Here is a 26,802-nt window from a genome sequence, read left to right on the forward strand (position 1 = left end):
ATTTGCCAGAACTAGTCATATCACCCCAACTAATAACAAGAGGCCAATGAAGTGGACTCTCCTTTGTTCCCACAAGGAGAAGAGAACTTGATATAAATGGGCTCTAGAAGTGAAGCAGATCATTAACACCATGTGTTATATTCAATAATGCTCACAGACCTGCATACCTTGTCATTAACTTTTAGATACTGTATAATTTGTGCAAGTGACTTTATCCCGACTCTGCTTCCCTATCTAAAAGTGAGAATAATGAATTTATATGGTGTTTGTGAAGATTATAGAATGTAATGGAATATATGAAGACCAGATATATAGAAGCTTTTCAACAAATGGCGATGGTAGTAGTTTTTCTTACAATATATAGCACAACAGAGGTAATCACTGTCTAGGGCAGTCCTCTTCCTTAGCTACATATTGGATTTATCTGGAGAGCTTAAAAAATAATAATGCCTGGACCCTACCCTCAGATTTTTATGGGGTAAAGACAAAGCACTGGTATTTTTAAAGGCTACCCACTTATTTCAACATAAAAGCAGGGTTAAATACCTCTCTGGTAAGATGAAAAATAAAATAGGCATATGTGGTCGATATTAATTTGTTGTCTTTCTCGGAGTTTCTTTCCTTTTTAAAAATATATAACTCAACAAACTATGTTGTTTGAAGAGGGAACTAATCATGTTTTCTATAGAGAAATACATTGCTATTATGTTTTAACAATCACATTCATTTTGTAGCAAACAAGAAAATAGATACTCTATAAATAATTGTTTTCTCATGGTGGAGAAGAACAAAAAAAAAAAATCCATAGAAATATAACATCTAGATGTACAGTAGCTGAGTAAACCAGGGGAATCACCTTGAAGTGTAATATGTATTTCCAACTAAAACAACAGGTCTAGATTATGCTTCACATATACTCTTAATAAAAAGACTCTCAGAATGCTTTATTGATGGAGGTATACTAATGAGAAAAAAAATTTTACCTGAAAGTCTACAGTGACACAAAAAATAGAGAACATTGTGAGGAATAGTCTAGGGCGTAAATATACAGCTTGAATATTCATTCGCAAACCAAAACTGCTACTATATAGTTTGTTAAAGAGGAAGAAACAAAGCATTGTTGGCAAAAGCACAAATTACAATTTAACGTAGCAATTTGGGAAGCCACGTTAAAATTCAATTTTGCACATAATGATAACTTGATTGATGACACTCCATCCCCTTAGTTTCTTCCTCTCCTCCTTCTTTTTTCTCTCCTCCTCCTTCTTCCTCTCCCCTCCTTCTCCTTCTTTTTCTCCTCTTACTCCTCCTTCTCCATCACTGACTTCTCTGTCATCGTCTTCTTCTTTTTCTTCTTAATACACCATTAAGGATTGTAAAGCATAAACCTGCACTCTATGGTTGGCATTTTTAGACAACCCATCCCCATTATCAATGTCACCCTTTCATGCTTGCCTCAAGTTATCATTAAAACATGGTGAATGAGCAAGCTATTTAGAGTATGAAAGTATTTTCCCTGAAGTATTTACATCAGGATATAATCTCCCGGCCTTAGGTAAACCATGACAGAAAAGAACACCATGTATTATTCTTTTCCTTCATTAGTTAATTGAGTTGGGATTTAAGTCAACAAATGTAGTCAACATTTATTATACATAAAGCATTTATTAGCAATGCTATTGTTCTTAAATATTTATTTAAAACCTCTTAATAGGTTAATTTTGTATATAAAGTACATGAATGTATATATATATAAATATATATAACATATATTTGAAGTTTCACATATATCTAAAATACACAAGCAAATCTCATTTAGTATTAATTATTTATTGAAGAACTGGTATATTCAAAGCACTATCCTAATTTCTTAGATACTGTGTCTTGTGTTTTGGAATTTTACTTTTGTTTTGTTGTTTATTTTTCATTTCTTACCTAAGTTATGAGAGTAGTCAGCAAAAAAAGAAATATTAACTTAAACATGGAGAAATAAGGGTGAAGTCAGTATATACGAAACATTTTGCAGCAATAAAATTGTTTGGATATGTAGAGAAGAGCAAAGGTAGAATCCAAATACTCCTTAAGTTTGTGAATCAATTTATAAAGTAACGGCAAGTTGTTTTCTATTGTTATTACTTACATGAAGAAATGTTATATACACTTGTGAAGAAACAATCTGGACTTGATGCACCTGAGGAAACGTGGGGGCTTTGACATATCCTTGTTTTACCGAGATATCATCAGCACACCCGAGGATGAGGACCTAGGGGTTCACTTTGAGGAATCCAGCAAACTGGAAGACCTGTTGAGGAAGGTTTGCGCCAAGGAGATCAGGAAGCGTGTGCTTTGCAGGTTGAAGCTTAAGCTCAGCAAAGATATAGCACTCACTGTCGGCGTGTATAATATGGTCCAGAGAGCTGTCAAACCTCCTCCTGTGAGGCTTTATCGGGAAACCAATGAACCAGTGAAATCCAAGACCCGGACATTTGATGTAAATATGGGCAGTTTGCTTCTGCCTAGCGACACCAAGAGGTCTCAGAACTATGGGAGTCATCAGATTTAACTAGAGAAAGAGGAAACAGAAGAGCTGAAATGCTTTGATGAACCGGGTTTGATTCCCATCGGTTTCAAGCCCTTGATAATGCTGAAGAAGCGCCATTACCTGAGGCCCTCCCTGTTCGTGTACCCCGAAGAGTCCCTGGTGAATGGGAGCTCAACCCTGTTCAGTGCTCTCCTCACCAAGTGTCTGGAGAAGGAGGTCATGGCAGTGTGCAGATACACCCCCCGTCGGAACATCCCTCCTTATTTTGTGGCCCTGTTGCCACAGGAAGAGGAGCTGGATGAGTAGAAAATTCAGGTGACTCCCCCAGGCTTCCAGCTTGTCTTCTTACCCTACGCTGATGATAAACGGAAGCTGCTCTTTACTGAAAAAGTCACGGTGAACCCAGAGCAGATAGACTAGAGGAAGGCTATTGTTCAGAAGCTCCGCTTCAACTACAGAAGTGACAGCTTCGAGAATCCAGTGCTGCAGCAACACTTCAGGAAACCGAGGCGCTGGCTTTGGATCTCATGGAGCCCGAGCAAGCGGTGGATCTGACACTGCCTAAAATTGAAGCAATAGATAAAAGACTGGGCTCCCTGGTGAATGAGTTTAAGGAGCTTGTCTACCCACCAGATTATAATCCTGAAGGAAAAGTTCCCAAGCAGAAGCAAGATGATGAAGGTTCTGGAAGCAAAAGGCCCAAGATGGAGTTATCTGAAGAGGACCTGAAGGCCCATGTGAGCAAGGACATGCTGGCTAAGCTCACTGTGCCCGGGCTGAAGGAAGCCTGCAGGGTGTGTGGGCTGCCGGGCCGACTGAAGAAGCAGGAGCTGCTGGACACGCTCACCAAGCACTTCCAGAACTGACCAGCCAGCCAGCCCCCGCTTCTGCACTCTAGCCAGGCTGCCTGGTTTTGTTCTCATCAAGTTAAAACATATTTCTCCTGAGCCAGGAAGAGTCTGCCTGATACAAGCCAAGGACTTTACATGTATGAGATGTTCTGTTGCCGTGGAAACAGCATAGTTCTCCCCTTTTTCTGTGCTTTACTGTCTGAATAAAGAACCCTAACTTTGTGCTAAAAAAAAAAAAAAAGATTTTTTAATATAGTACAGAAGTAGTGTTTTATTGAAATAATGCATCACATTTGTGTCTTAATTTTTAAAGACTATTTAATAGAATTATGGTCAGTATGTTAGACTAAAACAGTTGTTTTCCAAATATCCATTTTACACACAGAAATTGACAAAATATGAAAAACACTTGTTTAAATAAGAATCAAGAGAAAAAGAAAACAAGAAAGAAATATCTCAGGTTCTAACCATGAAGAGGAACATGTTTGTTGTAAACAACCAGACTACTGATATAGAAGAAATAATATCAAACAGTATATACTAGATCGGGAAACAGATGCATAGTTCTTCTACAGTGCAGAATGGAACTAAACCCCACAAACTTAGAAAACTGAAAAGGCTCACCCACTGCAAAAAAGGGATTAAAAATATTTGGCACCTTGGCTTGGGGATATTCAATAGACATAGGCCATTGATTTAGGGCTGTGCGTGAAATAAGAGACACCCGAGAACAAACAGTATCCCATTACCATTTCCCGTGAGATACAAAAGACCTAAGCCAATAAATGAAGACAAAACTGTACTGAAACATGCACAATAATTAAATGTGAAAAATAATATATTTACTAATTCAACTTGCATTCTTACAAGGTGACTGTGTCTTCATTTATGGACACAACATTTCTCATGTTAAAAACAATGACAATAACAACTTGATACATCTTTAGAAACCTGCACACTTGCAGCAAGAAGAATGTATGAGAACACTTATGGTAACATTTTTATTTTGATCAATGGCAACACTAGAAATAATCCAAAATAAATCAAAAGTAAAATGGATATACAAATTATGGTTTATTCATACAAGAAATTACTGTGGAGAAACCGAAAATATAAGCAATGATTTCAAGTAATAACTCAGATTAATATTAAAAACATAATATTGAAGAAAGAAACCCATAAGACAGAGGAAAGACTACATACTACATGAATCTGATTGTATGAAGTTTTTTTTAATGGCAAAAGTAAACAATAGAGATTTGTAGTTATGGGATACAATAGGGATGCATAATTATGAGGTAAATTTTAAAGGGAATAAAGAAAATGGTTTGCCACACAAGTGAGCTTGTGGTAACTCTTAAAAGAAAGAGATGTTGTGATTGGGTTGTAATAAAATAATAAATACTAAAGGAAGTAACCTAGAGCTTATAAAGGGCAATGATGAAGATTCTCAAGTAGGCATAACTTTACTTATTTCCTTTGCTAAGTACAACTAAAAGCCCTGAACATTATTGAAAAAAAAAAATAAGAAGAAGACTCTTCAAAGGTGGGAAAACGAAGGCGTAGCTGCTAAGGACATGGGGACTGGGGAAAAAAAAAAATTAGTTCTCTGGGTTTTATTTTTGTCTCATATATCCCAGACTTGGAGTTAAAGATGACTGCAACTTGGACATGCCAACAGGCACAGAACTGTTCTCTTTAACCAAGGGAGCAAGTGAGGAACCTAGACTTCTGCCCTTGTAAGGCTATAAAGAGGCACCCAACCTCTGTGGGAGTGATGTCAGAGAGAGTCAAGTAGGGGGCTGGGAATTTCATCCCTGCTGGATGATAACAAGCTCTCCCTCCTTGGTGTCCCTGAAGACCATGCAGGGAGCAGCCTAGACTTCCACTCCCAGCAGCAAGGAGGAGCTTTCCACCTTTGGCGTCAAGAGAAATTGAATGGAGAACTTGAACTTCTATCTCTATCTGGCAGTAACAAGGTGGTTCCTCCTATTCTGTTGACAGACTATTGTCAGAAAAAGCCAGCTAAAAAAAAGTTTAAGTAAATTCAGGACTCTCATAACATAAAAGAATGTGCCCCAACTGAAGATCATTCATCATACCAAGAACCAAGAAAGATCTAAAATTGAATAAAAAAAGAAAAGAAATAGATGTCAACATTGAGATGACAGATATGTGAGAACCATCAAATTAAGATTTTAAAGCAGCAGAAATAATAATTCTTCAATAATCCATTATGAACATGCTTAAAACAAATGAAACAATAACAACAACAACAAAAGTCTCAGCAAAGAAAAAGAAAGTCTCAACTAAAAATAGAAGATACAAAGAAGAACCAAGTGGGACTAAGAAACAAAATAACCAGAATATACAGGTCAGTCTAATTCACTATGAGAATGGAAGTTAGAAAAAATAATTAGTGAACTGGTAGAGAAAACAATAAGAAGATAAAATAACAGGAAGATAAAACAGACTGAAAACAAAACAAAACATGATGAACAGAGCCTGAGGGACCCACAGCATTATAAGAAATTATCTAATATTTGTATCATTGGAGTCCTAAAAGGTGAAGGGAAAGACTGTTGAGGTGAAAAATACTCAAAGAAATGATGGTTGATAAGAAAATGACAGTCAAATTTACCAAGAGACATAAATGTACAAATGAAAGAAACTGAGAAAACCCCAAACACCCTGAAAACAACAAGACACCTACAAGACCTTACCTGTAGGAGAAAAATTATTTGAAAGATTTCTTACTAGAAACTGTGGAAATCAGAAGTGGCACAAAGAAAAAGAATTGTCAAGCAGAACCAATATTCTACAAAAAATATACTTCATCAGTGAAGGAGAAATCAAGACATTCTAGGTGAAGGAAAACAAAGATAGTTTTGTGCTAACTGACCTAGTGCTAAAGATAGGCTAAAGAAATTTTTCCAAACAGGAAATGATAAGAGATGGAACTTTGAGAAACCAGAAAGGAAAAAAAGAACACAGTAAGCAAAAATATGAATAAATACAATAAGCTTTCTTTCTCCTGTTGATTTTCTAATTTATGTTTTTGAATATTGAATTTATATTTTGATAGTTGAAGCAAAAAATGTAGGACTGTGTGATGTGGTTCTATATAGAGAGGAAATATTTTAAAATTATATTATAAATGGAGTAAGATAAAAGTATGTAGAAAAAGGTAAGGGTTTTATAGTCCACCCAAACTGGAAAGTGATGATATTAGTAGACTGTGGTAAGTTTTGTATATATAATGAAATATTCAGAATAACCACTAAATATATATTATAAAAAGTGTAAATTAGTTAAAATGGAATTTTAACTAAGAAAAGTGTAGATAAGTTAAAATGGAATTCTAAAAAATGTTCACGTATAAAAGTAGATAAAAGCAATCAGAGAAACAAAAACCAGAAAAAAATGTAAAGTGACAGGCTTAATCCTCAGCACATCAGTAATTACATTAAATATAAATAGTATAGCTACATTAATTAATAAGCAGGAATTGGCAGACTATTTTTTAAATGACCCAATTAGTAGCTGTGGCACCTGGGTGACTAAGCCTCTGCCTTTGGCTCAGGTCATGATTCCAGGGTCCTGGGATAGAGCTCCGGTCCAGCTCCCTGCTCAGTGGGGAGTCTGTTTCTCCTTCTTCTTCTGCCTCTTCCCATACTCCTGCTCTCTTTCTCAAATAAATAAATAAAATCTTTAATAAATAAATACATAAATAAATAACCCAATTATATGCTCTATACAAGATACTAATTTCAATTATACAATATAAGCAGTTTGTATTCTATAAAGTAAAAACATAGAAAATTATATCATGCAAATATTAATCAAATGAAAGTAAGAGTGGTTACATTAATACCAAAAAAAAGAGTAGACTTTAGAGGAAAAATAATAGTAATAATAATAATGAGACAGAGAGAAGCACTGTATAATGTTAAAGGGGTCAACCTTGCATGAAGACATGGAGCTTCTAAAAATGTATAAGCCAACCAATACAGCTGCAAAATGTATGAAGTAAAAGCTGATAGCACTAAAGGAGGAAATACACAAATTCTCAATTGGGGATATCAAGACTCTTCTCGCAATAACTGACAAAACAAATAGAAAATTTGCAAGGGTATCGAATAATTCAACATTACAATCAACTAACAGAATAAAATAGGCCTTTATAGAACTCTCCACCCAGCAAACCGCAGAACACATATTTATTTTTAAGTGCTCGAGGAACATATAAAAAGTAGATCATACACTGAGCCATATAAAAAACGTGAACAAATTAAAAAAAACCTGTAACCATAGATATGTTTTCCAACCACAATGGAATCCTATTAGAAATCAGTAGAATTAAGGTAACAGGAAAATCTCCTAAAATTTTAGAAACTAATTAACAGACTTCTAAATAATCCATGGGACAAAGGAAAAAGTCCCAAAGGAAGTTAAAAAAATACATTGAGCTAGTTGAAAATGAAAATGCAGCATATGGAAGTGTACGGGTTACAGATAGAAGTGTTGCCAGGAAAATTCATAACTCTAAATGTATGAATTAGAAAAGAGGAAGTCTCAAATCAATAATATAAGCTCACATCTCAAGAACCTAGAAAAATACAGCAAAATAAGCCCAAAGGGAACAGAAGGAGGTAAGTAATAAAGGGTAGAAATCAATGGAACAGAAAAAAAATTACAGAAAAATCAATGAAACAAAGAGCTCGTTTTTTGAAAATAATCAGTAAAGTTGACAAATCTCCAGTAAGACTGACAAATAAAGAAAAGGATATACATTATGAATAATGGGAATGAAACAGACTATAGTCATTGTAATCATCAAAAATAAGGAAATTAAATTCATATATAAAATTTTTTCAAAAGGTATTTTTAGGCCCAGATAGTTTTACTGCAGAATTAAACCAAATGTTGAAAGAGTAATTTTCACCAGTTATATGGAATCATTTTAAGAAATAGAAGAAAGGAAGATACTTCCTAATTTATGTTTTGAAGTTAGTATTACCATGATACCATGATACCAAAACCAAAGTACATAAAAATAAAAAATAAAGAAAGAAACCTACAGTTCAATATCTCTCATGGATATTGATGCAAAACTACTTAGAAAAAAATACCATTATAGTATTTAGCAATATATAAGAAGAATTATGCAAAATGATCAAGTATGGTTGATCAAGTCTGGCTCGATATTCGAAAATCAATCAACATAATCCACCACTTTAACAGGCTAAAGAGTGAGAATCACAAGATCATATCAATAAATGCAGAAAAATCATTTGATAATTCAACATCCATTCATGATTGCAATTGTTAGAAAAATAGAAATAGAGGATACCTTCTTCAACTTGATAAATAACATTTACAAAAAAACCTACAGTTAATATTATACTCAATGGTCAAAAGACCAAATTCCTTCCTCCAGAATTGGGAATAAGGCAAGGATGTCTGCCCTTACCATTCTCATTCGTTACGGTACTTGAAATTTCAGCCAATGCAGTAAAGCAAAAAGGAAATGAAAATGCATCCAGAGTGCGGAAAAAAAAAAAAAGAAAGAAAACAGTTCCTATTTTCAGATGACATGATTATGTACAGATAAAGTCCCAAGTAATCTAAACAACAACAACAACAACAACAGCAACAATCATTTCTAGAGCACACTCTTTGAGTTCATCAATTTAAGAAGATCAAAGAGAAATATACAAAAATCCATTGTATTTCTACATGTTACCAACGAGCACATGGACACTGAAATTAAAAACACAATGGAATTTATAATTTCTGCACCAGATGAAGACATAGAAATATAATTTCAAAAATTGAAATTGAAGCAATACAAATACAAAAGTAACCAAGGAAAAAAAATCAATCTGTGTGCAGTGTTTTTATGAGAAAATTTTTAAACTTTCATATAATCGAAACTGCCATAAGGTTTTCTGAAGAATTTGTAAAGATTAACATAAAGTGTATTAGAAGCAGAATGAACAAGAATAATCAAGACACTCCTGATAAAAATTATTATGTGGATATTTGCTATCAGATATCAAAATGATCTATAAAGCTATAAAAGTTAAGATAATGTGGTATTGGCTCAAATAATAACAAATTAATCAGTGGTAAAATTTATTTTGTATGTGAGAAAAAAAAAACAATTCTGGGTTAAATAAGCCTAGATGTGAAAAGAAAAGCTGAAAAAAACCATAAACAAAACCCACATAAAAATAATATTTTATCATTTTGGTATAAGGATCATGTCAATGAATAAATTTTAAAATATTAAACTAACAGAAAATCATGAAAAATTCAATTTCACTAAATTTAAGAAACTTGGATTATCAAAAAATACTACAGAGGGAAAGTGATTTGAATAAAGAAAGCCTCCACATGTTCTGAGAGAATTTATAACACATATAATTGAAAAATAATCTGGGTATAGAAAGTATAAAGAATGTCTATGAAGGGCAAAAATTAAAAATTGACAGACAAGAATTAGCTTCCTCTGCAATGAGATTTTATTTCATATTTGGTAGAACTTTTTTTAAAAAGCATGAGTGCCACATTTAGCAAAAATGTGGAACAAGGGGGGCGCCTGGGTGGCTCAGTTGGTTAAGCGACTGCCTCTGACTCAGGTCATGATCCTGGAGTCCCTGGATTGAGTCCCGCATCGGGCTCCCTGCTCGGCAGGGAGTCTGCTTCTCCCTCTGACCCTCCCCGCTCTCATGTGCTCTCTCTCATTCTCTCTCTCAAATAAATAAATAAAATCTTTAAAAAAAAAAAAAATGTGGAACAAGGAATCACTTCTAAGCATAGGGATTCTCCTGTTGAGTGTGAGGATCGAGTGCTTATCTGAATGCAAAGAAGACTGGAGAAGAGAGGTAGTGGCCAAATCATTCATGGCTTTAAATTACACGGATTATATCCAAAGGCAACGAGAGGCAATTTGAGTATTTTAAGAAGAAAAGTGACATATCAGTTTTATGTTTGTGAAGAAAACAGGAGTTAGCTTAAAGGATCAATTAGAGAAGGGCAAGAGAGGAGGCCAATTGTCAGCATTACAGTTAACAGGAAATGTTTAAAAATGGAGAATAAGAGTTGTTGGTATAAAAGCAATATTATTTTTCTAAATTTAAGTCTTGAAGCAATTACAAATATTTTATTACCAATTATAAAATTACATTACAATGTAACAGGAGTAATGAAAAGTCCCTAAAGCAATTTTAATGATGTCCTTGTTTTCCAAAAATAAGTTATTTGATTAGAACCTTGTTACTAATTTAATACTTTTTTTTTTTAAAGATTTTATTTATTTATTTGACAGAGAGAGACACAGCGAGAGAGGGAACACAAGCAGGGGGAGTGGGAGAGGGAGAAGCAGGCCTCCCTCCGAGCAGGGAGCCCGATGCGGGGCTCGATCCCAGGACCTTGGGATCATGACCTGAGCCGAAAGCAGACGCTTAATGACTGAGCCACCCAGGCGCCCCAATTTAATGCTTTTTAATTGATGACTTATGGCCTAAAGGATTTTTCACCCAAGTACATAAAAAACCAATTGTGAAATTAGTAATAACTTAATGATTCAAGTAACAATTGTCTAAATTATAGCATATAATAGATTTCCTGGATTAAGCCTATTATACTTTGCATTATTTTTAAATTTTATTTTGAAAATATGAGTCATCTGCTTTAAACTATCCCCCCCTCCAGATAGATTCTATGAATACAGGAGATAATATAAAAATTGGCTCCTTTTGTTTTATGATTCATAAAATTCAAAGTTAATTCCTCTAATTACTTAATATCCATGTACTTTTATAGTTCATAGGAATCCCATTTGATTATAAGATATTGGCAATATTTTAGAGACTACATGAGGAAATAACTGAATAAAGCAAAGAAAGCAAACTATTAGGAATTCTTACCTCCATATCTCTATTTTTCCATGTCACCATCTTAAGCATTTCACACTCCTAAGCAGTTTGGTTTAGTCTTCTTCCTTGTCGTTTGATAAGCACAAGATGGCTGTTATAATTAGAGAAATCACATTTTCATTGACTGTGTTCAAAGCTTGGGTAAGCATGAAGAGGAACAAAAGAATATTCTCCTCATGCCATTCTTGTCTGCATCAGGGAAGAAATCTTTTTCTAAAATCTCTGAAGCAGACTTTATTTATGTGTCATTGTCCATCCCTCTACCAATCCCTAGTAGAGACATAGGGTCTCCATGATTGACTCAGGTTAATCATGATGTGTCCCTTGGAGCTGGCCACACTACTTTCCAAGCAAAATAAAAAGCGATTAGTTATCTGCAATAGAAATGATGTTGGCATGTAACAGGGAGGTCAAATAACATTTCTTGAAGCCTTGTCTGTGTCACTTACTGTGCTATAAACTTCCTGTAGATTAGAGGAGAAGAGGTAAAAGTAGTAGTACTGCTCTATATTCTGTTTTTTTCTATTATCTTTAAATGTTAACACCTTAACAACTTCAATATATTTAAATGTTAATGTGTTTAAAAACCTGAATTCAATAAACACAACATTCGTAAAAGGATGCTGAAAGAGCAGCAATATTTCAAAAGCTTCTGTATTTTAAATTAATTTCATCATTGTTTTAGAATGCATAGGTATTTGCAGGGTATGCATTCAGGTACAAGTAAAAAGTTTTAAGAAAATATGCCTAAGAAATGCACATTTATTGAGAACTGAGTTTTCAAAACCCAAATTTTAATACAAAGTAGTACAGTGAAAAATAAATTTGAAAATAATGTTGCGAACTTAAATGAAATAAACACTGATTAAAACATTTTTGTGTGTGTGTTGTAATTCTTCTTTCCTTTCTGATCTTTAGGTGTAGAGTTTACACTCTTGTACTCCTTAGCTCATAGCACACTGCATACATGTCCATTTGAAGTTATTCCTTTTGTATTTTACTTACTTTGTCTTATACTGTTCCATTTCATTTTATTATGTTTTATTTCCCCTTTTCTTCTGGTCTGCTTCTCTGTGCCCTTCCATCCCCGCATGAACCCACTCTCCTTATCTAATGTTCAATGGAAAATATGCATGAAAACTTATCAATATGGAGTATTGTTGAGTAAATGTGTTTTGATTTTTACAGACATACTTAAATATGAATTACATTATTTTACTCCTCTTTCATTCTCAGCACTAATGTTTTGAGATAGAGCCATGCTTCTTTATGTTTCTAAGTTGTTGCTCCTTACTGCTCAGAAGTATTCCACTCACATTCTATCTAAGCATTCTTCATGTAATGCTCAGTTTTGAAACCTGCGACTACTATTGCTATAAAGAGTAATGATGTGACATGGCCTTACACAAGTTAGTTGTTTTGTTTTTTCCCCCACCTGTAAGTAGGATCAGTTTGTGTACCATCAGTATATTGTGAGATACCTCTCTAGGAATTTAGAAGATGATATCTATACAAAGAATTAGGTAACAAAATTCTTAGAAAAGCTTGAGATAGGGGCGCCTGGGTGGCTCAGTCGTTAAGCATCTGCCTTTGGCTCAGGTCATGATCTCAGGGTCCTGGGATCGAGCCCCACATCGGGCTCCTTGCTCCACGGGAAGCCTGCTTCTCCCTCTCCCACTCCCCCTGCTTGTGTTCCCTCTCTCTGTGTGTCTCTCTCTGTCAAATAGATAAATAAAATCCTTAAAAAAAAAAAAAAGCTTGAGATAATATAAGGAAAGACTGCTGTTGTTCTCAGATTCCCTCCTAGCTTCCATGGCATCAAGAAGATGAAGATCTGAAAAGAAGAAGAAGAAGAAGGAGGAGGAGGATAAGAAGAAGAAGAAGAAGAAGAAGAAGAAGAAGAAGAACGAGAAAGAAGAAGGAGAAGGAGAAGAAGAAGGAGGCGGAGCGGTGAGGATCTCAAACTACTTCTAATGTTCATGGGTAGGTGACTCACACGAGGACGTCTCAAGGCTGCTGAAAACCGCACATCTGCTGAGTCCCATACCACTGCCTGTTGCTGTCACAATAGCCCCTTCTACCTTCCAAATCACATGCTACTGCTTCCCATTGGAGGAATCTAAAAAATGAGTAGTATAGCAAAAATTCTGGAAAATGTATTCCCATACAGCCATTATATTCCATATGATAGAGGGGAGAATACAGAAGAGAGTAGAGATTACAATTTATTCCAAAAATGAGTATCGAGTGTATCAGGCTTCACCGTCCATAATTTAGATAAATATTGCTTTATTGACATCTACAAATGGTTGGTCATCTTACATAATCTTGGTAAAGCTTAAATTTGATCTCCCCATGTCCTTGCCCTTTACTTGGAATGACACACATTTCTGTCATTCAAGGTACATGAAACTAGGATCTTACAAATGTTTTTCATCTTTATTTCTCTAATTTTTACTAAGTTAAGAGTATCTATTCATATGCTTATTAGCCACCCAGGCCTAAATTTTTAACTGCTGATTAATATGTGTTGATTATCTTCTCTTGGTTTTCCTAATTATTTTTTAATTTAGATGTTCTTAGTATTTTTTAGATATCCATCACTTGGCCATTTTGGATTCATAAATATCTTCTCCCAGTCACATTTGATTCTTAACATCAATTAACATCTATTGAATAGAAATCATCATTAATCTTAAGATTTATAACTTTTATGTCTTTTTAAAAAATTACTTCCCTAGCCTTTGATATATAGACCCCCACATTTTCTTCAATTAATTTATTATGTTTACCTTTAAGGAACTTACACTACTATATTGCTTAATATTGTGAATGTGAATAAATATACATTAAAACTGGCTTCTTAAGTCTGCCCAATAATAACATGACTCTCTATTTTATGTAATTGAATTTGTAGACATCGCTTATAGTGTCATGGTAAAGTTTTACTGTATTTTCTGAAATTTCTGATCTTCATTTATAAATCCATTTAAAGTTTGTTTAAAGCTTCTTGGCGTATTTCCTTATTAATCTAGAAACAGATCAGCTGGGCTACAGAATGATCTGCTCAGCTACACCCCTCTCAAAACTGAGGGTTCTTTCTCTACATTCTATATGTGCGTTCCTTTGTTAATCAATAAAATAAGGAAATGCCCACCGATCTTTTGTATGGAGGAGAGTAACTTTATGATGGAGGTATGAGCTAAGCTAAAAATAAACTCCCCCCAAGGGACAGAAATAGAGATGCCATGTCATTTCTTGATAATGTCAATAATAAACCACTCCTCCACTCACCACTCCTTCATAAAATACAGCATCTTAGGGTTGGGTGAGAGATTCAGTTACTGTTTAAAGTATCTGCATTCTCAAGTGTACACTGATCAATCTTTCAGAATAGCTATGAATCCAGAATAAAATTAAAAATTTCTATAAAAAGAGTTGAAGCCACAGCCATGCATCTTATTTCATGGACAGAAGTAAAGTTGAAATAACATATTTTATTTTATATTTTAGAATTCATTAATTTGCTTTTACAAAAGAGAACCAAAATTATATGTGTTTATAGCCTTTCCACCTACCCACCCTACCCACTACAGATACTCTCTGCCTGCTCAGTCCCTGGGCATTTGCTGCCCCCATTGTTGATAGTGGAAGGGTAAGTAGAACTGACAGAACCAGGAGGTCTACAGTGAGTTATATGATGAAGGCAGAGCTGCTATAAGAAGAGAAATTAGGAGAATAATTGGAAGGTAGAAAATAATAAGTAAGGGAACTAAAACAAACAGGAGCATATGTGTCCTGAGACTGGGAGTATTTAGAAAATGAGAGCTGGGGGCGGGGTTGACTGCCAGGCTTGTGAAATGCTGAGAGAAGACGTGTGGAAACAGGATTGGAGAGAGAGCTGGTAAAAGTCCAGATTCAAAATGTCTGTGTCTGAGGAGATTTGCTCCTTTTAATGCTTTACTGAGGCTTAAATTCTTAAACTATCTCAATTTTCTAAGCAAGTTTGGTGATTATTTAATTATAACTGTGCTCACACTTTGCTGAGGGTAGCTCAAATTTATTTGGATTCACTAATTCATTTTACCCTTAGAATAAAAATTTCTAACAAGTAAATATGCCATTAAGTTATATTCCCTTATTAAGACTATGTGTGCACATGTATGTGTATAATTTTAGTAGACTTTTAATGACAATTTCCCTACAGATTGTATGGAATTCTGTGTTACATTGCTGAAGCATATGCTTAAAAAGTCATGGAAAAAGACCTGTTAGAAAATGTTAGCTCAAAAGATTACCATAAGAGCTTATATTCTTACAACCTAGGTAGCTAAATGATTTCTATACAATGAATTTATATTAGCTATTTTGGTGGATATAAGTGACAAATCAAATCTAGATTTGTAAATAAATGGAGATAGTAATATATGCTTTAATCTTATCAACACAATTAGTTAAATCATTCTGATTCAGAAAACTGACATTACCCAAAACTAGAAGGTGGTCCTAGAACTCTGTGGTCCCAAAGACCCTTCTAGGAGGTACATGAAATCAAACTATATTCATAACAATGCTAAGATGGTATTTGCTTTTTTAACTTTCAATCTCTCATGAATATACATTGGAGTTTTCCAGCAGTTACATTCCATTTGATATTGCAAAAGATTAAATGCAGTAGATATGAGAACATCTGTCTTCTATTAGGGCAGATATTTTAAAAAGTTTTGACAAACATAAAATGATGTTAACCTTTTCACTATTTTTGTTTTAAAAATATAGTCATTGTTCCATAAAATATCTGATTTGTACTAACATAATGGCTCATTATTGCTAGTTTTAAAAGAATAATGAATAACTGTTCTTAAGTGTCTCAGTTTAGTTTCTTATGTGGTAAATATTAATAGATATACTCACCAATAACCAAAGTTCTTTGGGATCTTCATAATGTTTTAGAGCACAAAGTGGTCCTGAGATCATAAAGTTTGAGCTTTTCAGTCTTAAAAATGTTAGAATATATATATATATATATATATATATATATATATATATATACAAATATCTTTGCTAAAGAATTAAAAATAGGAGATGATGAAGGAAGAAGAAAGAATAGATAAAAGGAAGAGAAAGAGAATAAAGAACACATTGCAAACAGAACTGAAGGAAAGATGTTGGCTCACTTTACTTCATGTGACATGTCAAATAGACAGCAATGTCTCTTCCATTGAAATAAATAAAACACAAGAAAGATCAGAAGTCCACTGTCTCTACCCTCAAAACTACATTCATACTCAACCCATTGAATAAAATGAAGTATGAAAAGTAAAATACAAGGACCTTTAAGATTAAAATGTAATAATCACTACTAAATTTCTTATATTTCATTTTTGGAGTCATTAGGGCACAGGACTTTCTTTTTATTGTTTGTTTTTTTTTTTTTTAATTACAGGATAGTTTACATACAGTGGTATATTAGTTTTAGGTGTACAATATAGTGATTCAACAATTCTATATATTACTCCGGGCTCATCACGATAAGTGCACTCTTTAATCCCCATCTCCTTTTTCACCCATCCCCCAACTCACCTCCCCTCTGGTAATCATCAGTTTAATCTCTATAGTTAAGAGTCTCTTTCTTAGTTTCTATCTCTCTCTTTTTCCCCTTTGCTACTTTGTTTTGTTTCTTAAATTCCACATGAGTGAAATCATATGGTATTTGTCTTTCTCAGACTGACTTATTTCACTTAGCATTATACTGTCTAGCTCCATCCATGTCACTGCAAATGGCAAGATTTCATTCTTTTTATGGCTGAACAATATTTCATTGTATATTTACCACATCTTCTTTATACATTCATCTATTGATGGACACCTGGGCTACTTCAATTTGGCTATTGTAAATAATGCTACAATAAACATTGGGGTGTATGTGTCCCTTTGAATTAGTGTTTTTCTATCCTTTGGGTAAATATCCAGTACTGTGATTACTGGATCGTAGGATAGCTCTATTTTTAACTTTTTGAGGAACCTCCATACTGTTTTCCACAGTGGCTGCATAGAGCACAGCCCTTCTACTTCATGATAGTTTCAAGAGCTTTATTAATTAAAAAAAATAAATAAATGCATGAAAATAATTAAAAACCTTAAAAGTCACTGAGTGATTTTAAGAATATGACATAGAGACATGGTACCTATGGCAGAGTAAGCATGTTTTTGTCTTTTGAAAATGTATAAAATGAAATGCTGCAAAACCAAGTTTCCCCAGTGTATACATAACTCATAGAAAATATTAATAAGCTCATCACTGTGCCAGTCTGATACCAAATCACTAAGTCTATTTAGTGCTTATAATATAGTGTTACATTGATTTAATGATGCTATTAGTGATATTTGCAGTGATTGGACTGGCATAAACAATTAGTACCTAGGATACTGTTTCTTGGTAGAAAAAACACCTAATTCCACTAATTGCCTCTAGTTCTGCCTCTATTAACTGCACACTTTGTACATGCTAATAATCTTATTATCAGCTGTTGCTGAGTTAATTAAAAGTCATGTCTACAAGCATAAGCCAAAATAAAAATACATATTCTGCTCAGCTTTTTATATATTAAATAAAAATTTTGGAAGACCATATTTAAACATTCATCTTTAGAAAATGCAAAACAATTAAAAAGATTCATATGCCAAATTAATTTATGACAAGCTCAGAAGTTGTAAACATAATTTTGCATTCGCATTATAATAGTTAAGAATTATACCAGTCCGTTGGTTAGTATAGCAAATATCTGCTAAGTTTTCAGAAAAGCATTGTTCCTTCTTTGAATAAAGGAATGTATCCCAAAAAGACTCTTTTTATTTCCTTTTATTCCTGAAAACAGCTAAGATACATTTTAATTTGTAATGCAAATCTCAAAATTAACCTGAAATACATTTTCTTTTTTGTTAGTATTTTACTATTTCAGATTCTAATAAATCATTTCTAAGTAAATGATACAGACTGAGTGGAAAACTCTTCTTCTTCTCTTTTGTTCATTTGTTAAAGGGGAATTATATATGACATCATATTTGTATCTAGGAACAGTGACTTGAGTTTTAAGCTTTTATTATTATAACCCATCATTAGTGACAATGTATATATACTGGACATTATTTTACAATTATGAATGTCACAGTGTATTTTAGTTACATTCACTTGTGTTATTCTTAGAGAAATAAAGATGTTAGGTATCACTAATCTTAACTGAATTTTATTCAAGGAGAATCACTCTAATTGAGATCAATCTAAATGAGCAAGTTTTCCTATGCTTTTAATTTATTCCTTAAGCATACAAGCTGTCTACATTCTCTCAATTGGGAATTGATAAGTGTTGTATTGCTATAAAATGATACACATGTTGCAGTAGGCTCCGTGTTATAGTGTGCTTTTTGTTTAAGAACAAATAATTTTTAAAATTTAAAAGTAAAATGTTATGTATATATGTACATGGGTATATACAAAATATTTATATCTAATTTGTACTTGGATTACATACCATAAATTGAATTCCTAAAATCTAATTTTCTTTCTAACAACAACAATAGCAACAACAACAGAAAAGAATTAGATGATATGTTTATGAAATATCTTTCCAGGAAAAAAAACAAAAACAACAACGATGAACAAAAACCTTAATTAAAACAAAAACAAATAAAAAATCAAAACAAAAAACAAATTAGGACTATTGACTTCAAGTTAAATTCAGTCAAAGAAAGAAAGTTATACCAGGTGAAACTTTTAAAAATCTTTCTCTACCCTTCTATTTCACTAAAACAAACATCAAAATTTTGATGATCTTTTCACATTATCCATTGCCTTTGAGGCATTTTTCATACTGTCACATACCTGTGTATATTCCTAAAAGCCAAGTCAAAAATGAATGTTGAATTCCTACCTTCTTTCACTTCTTTGACCTTGATGCATTTGTGCATGCTCTGCTTCTTGAAATTAACTCAAGCTTTATCTTCCTTGACAAACTTCCATGTTTCTCCTCCTCATACAAGATAGTATCTTCTCAGTGTTCACTATTGGTTCTTATTTCTCTGTGACTTTAAAACATGGCTTTCCCTGAGGTTCCATTGTTGGCCCTGACCTCTTCTCATGCAATCATTCTCAAGGTAAATATTTTTATTCCATGTGTCCGCTACCAAATGTACCTGATTACTTTAAAAAAAAAAAAATCTATGACCTCTAAACATAGGTACTCAATATTATTCAGCACAACTTTCTTAAATATTGCACAAATGAATCTATATCACTATAAACTGAACTCATTATCTATCTCCCAAATCTATCCCTTAACTACTATATCTTAGCTAAAATCACTACTTTTAAGCAGCTAGAGTTCCCCTTTTATAATGGGTTCAGTGTAATTTCTTGTTTACTTGATTAGATCTTCTAACGAAATCCAAGGTCCAGGAAGGCAGAGTCTATTTCTTGCCTATTTTATTCACCGTGGTATACCTAGTTGTGTGGACCTAGAAGAAAAGAGTTAATGCGCACAGTGACTCTTTTGTCTGTCACCACCCCACATGCCCAATTAGTCCACACATCCTCTTGATTCCTCATCCTAGAAGTCTCTGGGATCCACCATCTTGCCGTATTTCTAGTCTCTGCTTTTATGATCCATGGACATAAATACTATAATAATTCCCTAACTGATTTCTCTGATTCAAGCCTATTCATCTACAGAATTATCTTCTCCTGATCAAAACTTTTCAATGATTCTAGTTCCTTAAGATGATGTATAAGTATTTTCCTAATGGACCTGCTACTTACCCCAACATCTCCTGCTCCGCACTTTTCAGGGGCTGAGTCATCTACCTATTCATTAATTTTAATAAATTTCTGTAAAACATGAAACAACACACTGCGCTTCTGTCACAGGGCTAGATAGATATAGATATTGATATAAATATCAATATAGATATCTATATATGATGGGAGTGGCCAGCAATCCCTGTACTGATGGATAAACGATGACTCCAAACTTTGCTGTGAAAGAGAGGAGAAGGCAAGGCGGTCAATGCTCAGAGACGAAGGCCTTTGTTCTTCTTTGCTTCCGCCTTTATTGGTCCTTTACGATAATCACAAATCCTTATCACTGTTTCTCAAGCAGGGGATGTGTGACTAGGGATCTTACTGAAACTAGGAGGATCTGTTTACAGGAAAGATACGATATACTAATCTGCGTGTTCTAAGAGTTCTGCTAAACATAGCCTAAGGGACAATGCATACATCTCTTAGATCACAGATTGCATTTACATGTCTGTTTGGGCTAAGAAAGCTTGGGGGAAGGCAACTCCCTGGGGCATTCCAATAGCAGAGTGGTCATGCAGGCCTCGGCATTCCAAAGGCCTGCACCCTTCTCTGAAACTTTCCATTGTCCCCAGCGGCCTCCGTGTTACATTTTAGCAAGCCGGGTATTATGGATGACTTCCTGCTCTACACTAACCCCAACATATATAAATACAGACATAGATCTTGAAAGATATGGATATGGGTATAGATACAGATAGATGCAGGTGTTAAAAGGAAGCAGAATTTTGGACCTCAAAATACGTCTCTTTGGCATAAAGACTATCCCGACCTGGTTATTTTTAAGAAACTGTAGACACAGCAGAAGTTCTGGAAACTGAGCAGAAGTTACCCTTTTGCAAAACATTTAGTTTATAAGGGAAATCTCTATTTGTAAGAGTGCCGCTCTCACTGTACCAGGAAGAGGAGGATATCCATTTCTCTGGAAACTGTTATCAATGGTGAAGACGTGGACTTACATCTGCATCACAGTCCTACTCTGGTTTACTGTGTTTTTCCTCCCATAAGTAACTCCCCACCCCCAACATCTTCTTTTGCCTTTAGCAGAAAATGGAGTTTCAGGTGATGGCTTCAACCATTTTGGGGAGTTACTCAGTTTTCCTGGGTATTTCCCATGTATACAAGAGATACACACGTTATCAAATTTTTGTATGTTTTTCTCCTCTTACTCTGTCTTTTTATTACAGAGTGTCTCAGCCAAAAGCCTAGAAGGGTAGAGAGAATTATTTTCCTCCCCACAATATGTGGATGTGGATATAGATGTAGTTGTAGACATAGATATTTTTAATCACCTCTGGCCAATTCTCCCACTCATTCTTCTCAGCCATTTCAGATGTATGTCCTTGGTGAAGGATTCCCACCAAAGAACAGAGAAGTGTTCTCTCATGCCTTTCTACAGAATCCTGGGAATAGCTCTGTTAAAGCACTTTGGAATTGCATTTACATGTCTGTACTATAAGGTCCTTGAGAGTAGAAATGGTATACTTTGGTATATTACACAGTGTCACATAATCAGTAGTAAAAACATTTGTTAAAAGAATATGTAAATTAAAACAATTACAATTTGTATTATCATATCTATCATGTGAAGAGAAAGAAATTTAATTTAATTTATTTATTTAGTTTTCTTTTTTTTAAGATTTTATTTATTTATTACAGAAAGAGAGAGTGAGTGTGAGAGAGGGGAGGAGCAGAGGGAGAGGGAGAAAAGCAGACTCCCCGCTGAGCAGGAAGCCTGACATGGGGCTTGATCCTGGGACTCTAGGATCTTGACCAGAGCAGGAGGAAGTCACTTAACCCACTGAGCCACCCAGGCACCCCAAGAAATTTAATTTTAAATACACTTATCCAGGTAGCAGCAGCACAAAAACCCTCAAGTTTAGAATCCTGTAAATAAAAATTAATTTCAGAACTCTTTTCTTAAGTCCACTAAAGAATACTTAACATTAAAAAAAAAATCAACCCCCAGTTGATTATGCAAAGTATACCTATGCAAAGTATAACTCAAGCAACACTTGGAACACCCCTCTCTTCTGTTTTTAATCTGATAACTAATAAATATGTTATATATTAAGAAGGCTTTATAGGTGAGAATTTGATTGTTGTTAAAATCCAAATTGTTTTGAGAGTTTAACAATAAACTATTTTGAGTTAGTTTGAACTTCATGTGAACTGAAGATCCTTATTTGGAAACATCTTTTTTTTTTTTTTAAAGATTTTATTTATTTATTTGAGAGAGAGAGAGAGTGAGAGAAAGAGCGCAAGAGGGGGTAGGGTTAGAGGGAGAAGCAGACTCCCCGCCGAGCAGGGAGCCCGATGTGGGACTCAATCCCGGGACTCCGGGATCATGACCTGAGCCGAAGGCAGTCGCTTAACCAACTGAGCCACCCAGGCGCCCTGGAAACATCTTTTTTATAGGAAATAATCATAACACTGGTTTATGATGGAAGCAAAACAATGAAACTTCAAATTTAGGTATGTAGGGAAACATAAGCTTGAAATATTTGGTCATTTCTACTAGAGTCAGCTCCACCCTCAGTAAGCAAGACAGTAACCCCACTACAAAAGACAAGCCCAACTGAGACATCAGAAAGAATATCTCCTAATTTTGTATGGCATGTTAACTGTTTTCAACATTAAAAATATTTCCTGTGCTTTCATGGAAAAAAAAAGAAAAACACTTGAGTACACAGTCTGCAGTAAAGATTCAGTGAGAAAATGAAGCACAAATGTGTTTTATTCAATGTCAGAATATATCAAAGTCAACAATTTAGACTTTAAAAAGAAAAAGAAAATGTATTTCCCATTCTGTCACAAAGAGCATATTTCATTTTGAAGTAACTAACACAATGAGAACAAATCAGGATAAGATTTGTGTTTATAACAATCAGCGTAAGAGAATAGAGGAGTTGGAACTCTAATTCAGGTCATATGGGAATACAGGTAGAGAAAAAACAGGGAGGGAGGAATAAGCAATCCTGTATGGTGTAGAGAAGATGAGCTCACTGTAGCTTGCTCAACTTAGAGGGTCCTCCTGTGTGTCCTCTACCTTCCCAGGAGAACGGTCAAAGTCCTTCTGGGAAGCAGAGAAGGTGGTCTAGAGTGGAGACCGCTATACTGTTTTAATCCTCCCAGTGAGTCCTCCATGAATCTGGAAATCAGGTTCTTTTTGCCCTTATTAAGAGAGTAATTCTTTGGTCAGCAAACAAGATTTTTTCCATTATTCATCCAATATCGTAAAAGTTCCAATTTAATGATTTGTCTATTAAAGTTTTCAAACTTCTAGTCAAACATGCAGTTTTCACTAATCCTCATAGGGCCTTACACATTAATTGTGCTGATGCCACTGTAAAATGACCATACTTCTCATCCTTCCGGGCTGGTCACGGTTGGTAGCATTATCCTAAGGCTCACTATGAATACAGAACCACACTGCTGTCATTTTTCAGCAAACACTGTCAATTTTTTCTTGTCTCATATTGTTTTCCAGTGGGTTTTGATATGATTTCTTCTGCTGCTGACTTCTTATCAGTATTTGCTACCTAATCAGCGACCATCATTTAGCACAAGCCTCAGCTAACATGACGCCCCCTTGTTCAGCCTTTTAGCTTTCCCTGGGACTGTCCAACATGGACTTCTTTTACTTCACTACAAAACTGTCATCCCTTTGCAAGCTAATAATTAATAATCAATTAATATTTGATAATAAGGTTACATTATAGTTTGCCAACTGAAGTAATTTATTTTCATCTCTTTAGGAATATCTCTTCACCAATTGAAAACTGAAAACAGGTTCACAGTGTGTAATTCTTTCTTTTCATATAAAGTATGTATATGCACACAAATGATGTGGCACAGGAAATAATGAAAAGTTTTATGAAAGCAGGGGCATGTAGCTATATCACACTGATTAATTTTTGTTTCCATATTAAATGAGCTTGGGAATCTTTTAAGAAAGATGCTATTTAGGCATAAAATATTGTCGTTGTATCTGTACTTGCATAGCTTATAAATTATATCTTAAAATTTCACAAACAAAAAGCAAGTTTTTACCATTTTCAATGTAGCTGTTCCAGAGCGGGCCTCCTCCGTTACCAAAACAATTCCCAGCAGAGCTCTGATCCCTTCACTGTTACTAGTTAGATGGAGCAGAGCAATGGCTGGTGGTGGGTCAGATAGGAAGAATGGAACTCATTTCTGGATGCCAGATTGAACCTGACATGGTGACCGGAAAATGATTTTTTTAAATTTATAAACAGAACAAACCAGATATAAATAGAATCATTTGCAAAAAAATTTGGAACCTCGAAATGTAATCTCTTATGAATAAAACACACTTATTGTTAAAACTATGTATTTTCTTCCAAAATCATGGGTTGTTATAATGTCATTTAGCATTTTATTATTCAGGCAAAATATTAGAATGAGAGAATATATAGTTCTTCACTTTTTGAAGTATATGAAAAAAAGTTTCGTTAAAACCTCATTTAAATTCATTCATCTTGTATAGTGCTTAGGCTAGTAATTTCCTAATAAATATTACTTGAATGAATCATATGTCCCAGAGAATATACAAAATGCCATAAACTGTCAATGAATAGGTTTAATATGGTATTTTATCATGTTATATACTTGTGCTAAAATTATTTTCCATTTATTGGATTCTCTGTACATGGGGTCTGCTCTCTGCATCTGGTACCCAACACTTTATTTTGTGATGATTTGATTGATTTACTCTAATCAAAACAGGGGTTAGTTTCAGCTAGACCATTAGGATAAAATGGAACAATTCATCTAAAGCATATCTATCTCAATGCCTAGTGTATATTTAACCCTCAACAATTGTTAATAGCTCTTATTTTGCCTCCTAGTGCAAGATCACCTATTAAACATTTGACATTTTACAACTTGCAAATGTGTTTATTAGATGTTTATGTTAAATTATATATATAACTCTTCTTATAGCATCAATCATTAATTTGGGGGTTCCTCTCAGTTCCTAAAAAATTAGAAAAATCCCTAGGACAGAACCTAAATGACATTCCTAATTGGAACACGAGTGCCATCTAGTGGTCACATTTGCTAATGACAGGCTTACTGGTGAACAGAAAAGTGATGAAAATATTGTTTCTGCTTCATAGTGCTGTCTCTTGGAATGAATCTCAGACAAACAAATGAGGTTTCCTATATGTACACTATTCAACCAATAAAAAAGTTTAAACACAGAAATTCAGCAGACTGTGTAAAAAACTTAGTTCTTGGTCCACAGGAAGCATACAGTCTAGCTCTCTATATAAAGACCTACATAAAATTCTTAAGCTGGGTTATAAATATATTAAGGAAAAAATGAGTCCAGCTATAAATGAGACCATGGAATAGAAAGATGGGTATAGTATTACAGAGCCAAATTTATTTTGAAGAAAGATTATCCTGATTTAGTGCAAAAAGTCAAATAAAGGTCAAAGTAGTGCGCCGGTAAGACCAGAAAGAGATGGAAAATGATCAAAATACAACACACATATGAAACTCCTTTAAAATAAGACACAACAAATTAGAACATAAGAAGGCAGTAGAGATTTTTATTCCAGACTGAAAAGATTGGTGTGTAAACAGAGAATACTTGGAGACATACCTGCTCTGGAACAAATGACTCTTAGGTCTTGTTTCTTCACAGAAAACAATTGTATATAAGAAGATCTTGGTGAGAGAACCCTATGCAAAATGGAAATTAGATATCTCTAAAAGTAAGTCTATTAAAACTTACAGGCATCCTGATACTGAGGATATATCCAGGAAAAAATGCAAGTGCTTATCTGACAAGCTATAGTAAGTAATAGTTACTTTTAAATTAATAAGATTTCAACTTTTACTCCTGTTTTGTAAAATATTAGTTTAACTGACAGTGTTTTTTGTTCTTTCCTAAGGAAAAACGTTTTTGTTAGACCAAGATGTCACAGAGGATGAGTATGAGGACCAGAGGAGGTCGGCATGGCCATGGCTTCCGCAAGCAAAAGTTGGCACTAGGAGCACCAAAACAGTCAAATTAGAGCTCTTCTCTCATACCTCTTAATGCTTTTGGTTGCAGATGTTATCAAGACATCCACAAGTAGACTGTGTTCTTTAGTGTTGGTTACTGAAGCAGCTGTTAAATTAATTAAGTCAGTATATTTTCCAAGTCTGATTAAGATATGTTTATTTCTGCTTTCACAAAACAGCTGTGATGTAAGTACTAAAACTGATGTTCTAAGAAACCCAAAATAAAATTAAAATGATCATATGTTGTCCAGTTCAAGTAAAAGTTTACTTTTGGATCTTCATGTTTTAGTTATATTCATAGGGAATACAGGTGTATATTGACATTGCAAGATTAATTTAATTTCTAAGTACTTTCATGTTCACATTTTTTTAAACATATAACATAGGGGATTAAAACATCAAAGCAGAAAGATGCAAATGCTGAAAGTGGCTACAATAAGCAAAGCAGGTTATTCAAGAAAGAGGATTGCACTTGATTTGAATTGAGTGTTGCTCTCTGTTTTTCTAAATGCTATGGTTCAATTTGTTGACATGTAACAGTAGTAATGGCCCCTTAACTAGAACCTAGAACCTCAT

The 26,802-nt window shown here is 34.3% G+C and overlaps 1 pseudogene; it reads left to right on the forward strand.

Moving 5' to 3' along the window:
- Positions 1-249: 249 nt before the first annotated feature.
- Positions 250-3,514, forward strand: LOC118532315 (X-ray repair cross-complementing protein 6 pseudogene; annotated as a pseudogene).
- The last annotated feature ends 23,288 nt before the right edge of the window (positions 3,515-26,802 follow it).

This window comes from Halichoerus grypus, chromosome 11 (genome assembly GCF_964656455.1).
Source record: "Halichoerus grypus chromosome 11, mHalGry1.hap1.1, whole genome shotgun sequence".
Lineage (NCBI taxonomy): Eukaryota > Metazoa > Chordata > Mammalia > Carnivora > Phocidae > Halichoerus > Halichoerus grypus.